We start from the raw sequence: 6,655 nt of genomic DNA on the forward strand, positions 1-6,655 counted from the left end.
AACAGTGTTAGGAGGTTCACAAGACTGGTTATGTATCCTGGGCTGTCATACCAGATAAACAGGGTGTTTCGGGAGCACAATGTGACAGCTGCCTTTTACAATAAGATCAATGTAAAGAAGAGATTCTTCACCAAGCTCAAAGACGACACCCCCATCCTAAAACAATCAGAGGTGATATACAAGATTCCGTGTGGTGACTGCGAGAGATGTTATGTGGGCCAAACCAAGCAGTTGCTCCAGGACAGAATCAGACAACACCAAAATGACGTAAACAAGAGGGATAAAAGTACACAGAGGACAGCACTAGCCACACATGCAATAGTGAATTCACATAGTTTTGACTTCTCGAATGTTTCCATATTGGACAAAGAATCAGGCTATAATAGAAGACTCATTAGTGAAATGATACACATACAAAGACAGTGCACGGTGAATTTTAGAGAGGACACGCAAGACTTAAGCTCGGTGTACCATAGCCTCATAGCTAACATGTAGTTTTGCTCGGTTTGTTAACAACTTTGTGCAATGTTCTGTTTGTTTTATCTTAGCATAGATGGCGTTGACAGCTGTGACATACCACTAACCCAGAGAAAAAAAGAAAAAGAAAATGTATTCTGTGTTAGTCCCCTTTTTAACCTCGTTTCTTATAATAGTCTTCAAATTTACCCATGTAACAGAACTCAAAAAAAAATCTTTCTAGATCAACAATTTTGTGACAATATCTGGCGAATGTCCAACTTATTTTTCTCATGTTTGACGATTCAAAAATTTCTTCTTTAAATAGAATAAAATAAGGTGAGTGCTTTGTCATGGCTTTCGTCTCCTATGTTAAACGTTAATGTTTACTTGTTTCCCACAGCCTTGAGAAAGAAGAAATGCTTCTCCGAAACGTCGGCAAATTTTGAATAAAATTTTTGAATAATAAGTGTCCAAATTCCTGCTATCTTTCTTCAGTTTGATGAACATGGATGCAAATACTATTAATATGTCACCGGGGGGATTATTCCACAACATCAGGGAGATATATGGTGGGGACGTTTGCCGTAGATGTAAAGCCTTTGTGAACTTGAACAAAAAACTGGCATCGTTAAAAAATAGAGTTGTTTTCTTGTTACAATGTAGAGGGAGGCATGTTTTTCCCGAACATATAATCGGTAATATAAGGAAGGTTCACACCTTGCAGATAGAGGAGCATCCCTACACGAAGTTGGTTGAAAAGTGTATGAACAGATTTCGCAAGTCTATTCTTAATATTGAGATCAAGATTTCACTGTGGAAGAAGACAAGAACCGAAAACTCCATAAAAGTGGTCATCCAGGTCTTGCAGAGTTTGTTGGATCCTACAACATTCATCGGTGTTAAGAATTTGGCGGAGAGTGTAGATTTTCAGTTAAATTGAACGAATGTAATACGTTGATTCCATAGAAATTTTAAGTCACAGCAATCTAATATCGAATCAGACGACGGAACGGGCAATTGGGTGGTGGGGTGCTAGGGAGGGATGGTAGAGGGGCTATATAACAGCGGAGTAGATGTACAAAGTATTCAGTTGTGAATGTGCTTCGTGCTGCAAATATTGTGTTGTGGTTTACATTTTTTAACTTTGATACTATCGAATTTTATCGTTTCATACTTAAATATTTTTTTCATTGTGGAAGACGAGATGGACAGAAAGAAAATCTTGAGAATTGGATTGGAAAAATTGAAGTCTAAACAAATTGACTTGAGGAGAACAGTTCAAATCAGGAATTTTCTGAAGTCACATGTAGGAGAACGAAAAAGAGGAAAAGTTCCGCAGAAAAAATCCGACACTCACGCTGCAAGAAGAGAAGGTAATCAAGATGAACATAGCCAAAAGGTCGTGAAGAAAATAAATTCCGATGTTGGAGAAAAAAAGCAGTATGTGTCGAACGGAAATCTGAGAAAACGCTTGACGAGGTCTTTCAATCTGAAAGAGATTCTGAATATGACATCTATAAGAAGAAAAGAAGATCCTAATATCAAACTTTTCAATGTGAATGACTACATTGAGATTTTTAGGAAGAAGGAGAAACCTATAAAATGAAAACTTTTGTAGGATTTGTAACTCCAGACCGCGCTCTATATTCAAAATGAAATATTACCTTCGAAAAAAATTGAAAATTGTTAGATGTAGAGAAAAGACATCAGTACTGTTTTAAGTACTATGCGTAACAGACTGAACGCTCCTTGACCTGCGATCAAGAAATAGAAAATTCATAATATTGGAGTTCAAGTCTGATATTTGAATTTACAGCATATTCTTAATGAAACATTTATTTTGAAAACAAATAAAAATTGATAGGGGATCATAAAAGTTAACAGTTAATACTGTTTCAAGTACTATGCAAAAAAAAATCCACTGAACGCTTCTTGACCTGCAATCAAGCAATAGGTTATGTATGAATTCAGAGTGCAAGTCTGATATAATGAATCATTTATGATATAGAGTGTATTCTAAATGAAACATTAGGTTTGAAAAAAAATTAAAAATTGTTAGGTGTACTCAAAGGACAACGTTAGGTCCCGTTCCAAGTATGGTATAAAAAAAATTAAAAATTCAAAATATGACCAGATATACTAATTATCAGTAAAAATTAAGTAGGAGGATATCAAATAAGTGAGCCTTCGAATAAGGGCGATAAATAAACGAAATCAACTCAGATATATGAAAACCAACAACTGTTGATTTGTTTGTCCACTTTTATATCAATGTGTATTATGTTCCTGAATTAATTTCGTTTGTTTTGAGTTATTTCATCCTCTCATTTATTGAGACATTGGTTCACTATAACCAGGATAATTTCCAATCCTGCTTTTTTTTGTCATTCAAGAACATTGTTTTAGGGATTCATCTACTATTTATAATAATAATAATAATAATACAGAGATCTCGTGGAACAAACCAGAAGACAGTGGAAGCTGAAAGATATAAAGACCATCCCTATTGTCATTTCATCTACAGGCCTGATACCGAAGAAATTACTAGAGAACTTGAGAAAACTTCAGTTGGACGAAAATATTTATAAAGTCATGCAGAAGGCGGTAGTGCTCGGAACGGCGAGAACTGTACGCAAGTACATGGGGAATGCAGAGGAACACCGTCTGCTCCGACAGGAAGTTCGGGTGGAGCAGGAATCCAACCTACAGCAGGGAGCCGAGGAGCGACCCGAACCCGACCACCACCACGAGCCCGAAAACCTGGAAAGGGCTCCAACAGAGCTTAATCCTTTTGATATCTGAGATATCTGGGATAAGTGAATTTTCCTCTGGAGAGGAGTGTGAAAGCCGCAAGGCTAAAGTCATATGTTTATTAATTCCAAGAAATTACACCAAATAAGATATAAAAATGGAATAAGTCAAAAAACATATTGAACAGGAATCAAACAGACAAAATATTAACATACCTATCTCCTACAGTACGAAATGAATTCAGATAAACTGTATGGCTCTGATTTCAAAATAAAACAATATAAAGATTTCTTAAAATCCTCATCGCAAGTGATCATTCTTATAGTTTTTGGTAGAGCATTGTACATAGATATTGCCATACATTCAACAGTTCTCTCCCTTAGTATTGTCCTATGAATAGGTACATTATAAGGAAACATTCTTCTGGTGTTATTAACATTTTTGTAATCCTCAAAATAATGAATTCGTTTTCTAAAAAAAAGTAAGAGCCTATATACATATAATCCATAGACAGTGAGTATATTATTTTTTTCGAAATTTCCTATACATGATTCTCTATAACTCAAACGTAACATAGTACGCAATGCCTTTTTTTGAACAACGAAAATATTTTCCACATTTGATGAACTACCCCCAAAAATTATTCCATATGAAAGTATGGAATGAAAATTTGCAAAATAGACAAGTTTGAGCCAGAGATATAGAAGGGGGGAGATTGAGCTTCCAGCTGCGCGAACTGGCTAAAATTGAAGGCCGCCATTTGTCAGGAAATATATACAGCACCGCCTAAAAGTGATAGCATGTGGCAAGAGTTATATAACAGGGGGACGTAAAATTCAGAATTTGAATGTTATGATTTCGTTGATAACAGTACTTGAAATTATGAGATTTCGGTCAATTCGTTTCTTATTTCTTCAGTACAATACAAAATGAATACCAAAAATTTCAACGAAGGAAAAAATTATTTGTTTTGTGTATTCTGGTGAATATAATGAGATGTGCAAATATTGAACATATCATCTAAATTCTAAACTGTACCAATGAATCCTTTTGAATTATATTCAAGCGTTTGTAACCAACGATGAAGGGAGCGATAAATTTTAATTTGTCTTTTCTATTCATATTGTAATAAAGTAGGTACCTATGTTTGACTTTATCTGAAAGTTTTTCGAATTTTTTCTCCCAGTCTGAGAACCTAATTCAATTTCAAAATTTTTTAAATCATTGAAATATATACTTCTATGTTGATTCTGGTTGGGAGCCAGTGGGAAAAATAGTTTCCTAACAACAAATAAAAACATGAAACGAAATATTAAAATAGGTAACGTTTTCAAAATAAAATCTATGATTTCGAAGATTCTAGCAATTTGGTCTTATGGGGTAGTCTGATATATATAGACTTCGAAGCGTCACCAATATTTGATTTGTTCCAGAATCGTTTTTCACTACTATTCCCTAATTACGATCAGAGGAAAGTAACCTGAAAAATTGCCCGTTCCTTCGAGATGCAATTCTGGAACTCTATTAAGTTTTAATTTTATTTTCTGTTTCTAAGGAAACACGATTTTTTCTATCTGAAGGACACTAGATTTTTTGCACAAAGTGGATAATTTGATCTGATATTTTTTATTGGAAGTAAGACATGATATGATGAAAGCTAACAAGGTCGATAAATTTTTCAGTAGCTACTGGCATTAAATATTTAAAAAAAAAAAAACATTTTTCTATTCATTTTATTTATACAATATTGTATATCCAGTATCGATTCCTGCATAAAATCAAGTGATGAAGTCTTCTAATTGCAGAACCTTGAATTTTTCAGTATAAACTTTTTACAGATTGAATATTCTAATTTTAAAATGAGATCTGGCAATATTTTTCATTAAAAGAAAGCCATGATGTCTGCCAATCACTGAAGAATATGAAAAATGTTCTTTCAAGGAAGGGAACAAATCATCAACTCGATCATAAAATTTTTGGAACTGAATTGTTGCAAATGCTTCAAGAAAATTTTCATCTCTCGGAACTCTATTTTTAGTTGAAATCATCAAATTCCTGATTGACATATCGTTATAATTCCATATGATGGTACATGAAGTCCCCCTGAAACAAACATAAAATAAAATCATCTCAGTTTCATATCAAATTATCTCATCTTACCTTGATTTTTGAAGAATATTACAATTCCCTCAAGACTGGAACTTTTAGGGTCACAGTATCATTCTCTACATTTTTTAAATATCTCTCCATCAATGTGGCACTGAATCAAAAGATTTCTCCCAATGATGGGCAGCATTTTCAGAAATACGTTGATCTTGTCTAAAAAAGTCCATCATTTCTTTCATGTGTTGTATTTTATTTTTTAGAGACTTAATTGTATAATTTCCTTCTATATGATGCTTGGAGTTTTTTCAATTCGATGAGTCTTTTCATCAATTTTGAAGGAGAAATACTGAAACAAGTTTAAAAAATTTGTAAATCTATCAAAGATATTCAAAAAATGATATAATTGGGAACTTACCTATAATTGTGAAGTAAGCCATCGTAAATATCCTGCTATTCAGCAAAAAAAGCTAATAAAACCACACGAATCCGCTAAATATCACCAAAAATACGTTGATATTTGTTATTATTGTTTACATTCGTTTGACTTGACAGCAGGCAATGGCAGCTAAATGACAAGAATATTCACTAAATTGTTAAACCGTGATCATAATACCGTGCTATGACCTGACAAATGGCGGACCCACTTTTGTCCCATGAAAATAGGATGCGCAGTGGTCGAAGCTCAATCTCCCCCCTTCTATATCTCTGGTTTGAGCACATCGAAATCCACTTGACCAATTAACATAAATAATGTGTAACATGCAGAGCTTAATCTGGTCTTAAGTTGTTCTGTATGAGGTCCCCACTTTAATTGACTGTCAAGAACTATACCCAAAAATTTCACATTATCTTCAACCACAACAGAGCTATCAAGAAGATTATAATTACATAACCAAGTTTTTACCGAGTTAACCACAATATTGCAAACATCAACAGCGTATGGAATACATGACGATCGGGTCAAAATATTTGTATCATCTGCAAATAATCTCATTGAGGTAGTATCCTGGGACGGCATTGTAGACTTAACTGAAAGAGCATGATTTGTTTCAATGCTTTTAGTCAAAACAGCTGGTGATTTTACTTCAGTCCGAGATGAGGGTATATTCTTCATCATCCTCTCAATTAGAGGTTCACATTCACTTTTGATCGCCTTAGGTAGAGAATTAACATAAATTATGAACAATAAAGGACCAACAATACTACCCTGAGGGAGTCCTAAAATTGTTTCAATTTCATCCGAGACAAAGGTTTCACCATCAGCCTCCAGAACTACCCGTTGTTTTCTGGACTTCAAATAGCTCTCTATGAGTTTGAGTTGACTATCTCTGATATCACA

At 34.2% G+C, this 6,655-nt stretch overlaps 1 long non-coding RNA gene across 1 annotated transcript; it reads right to left on the reverse strand.

Annotated features, from left to right (window-relative positions):
* Window positions 1–4,927: 4,927 nt before the first annotated feature.
* Window positions 4,928–6,020, reverse strand: LOC123321976. Its single transcript, XR_006539002.1, has 3 exons — window positions 5,732–6,020; window positions 5,371–5,662; window positions 4,928–5,313 (listed from the first exon to the last, which is right to left on the reverse strand). It is a non-coding gene; the product is annotated as an uncharacterized LOC123321976 (long non-coding RNA).
* Window positions 6,021–6,655: the final 635 nt, after the last annotated feature.

This window comes from Coccinella septempunctata, chromosome X, assembly GCF_907165205.1.
Source record: "Coccinella septempunctata chromosome X, icCocSept1.1, whole genome shotgun sequence".
Classification (NCBI taxonomy): Eukaryota; Metazoa; Arthropoda; class Insecta; order Coleoptera; family Coccinellidae; genus Coccinella; species Coccinella septempunctata.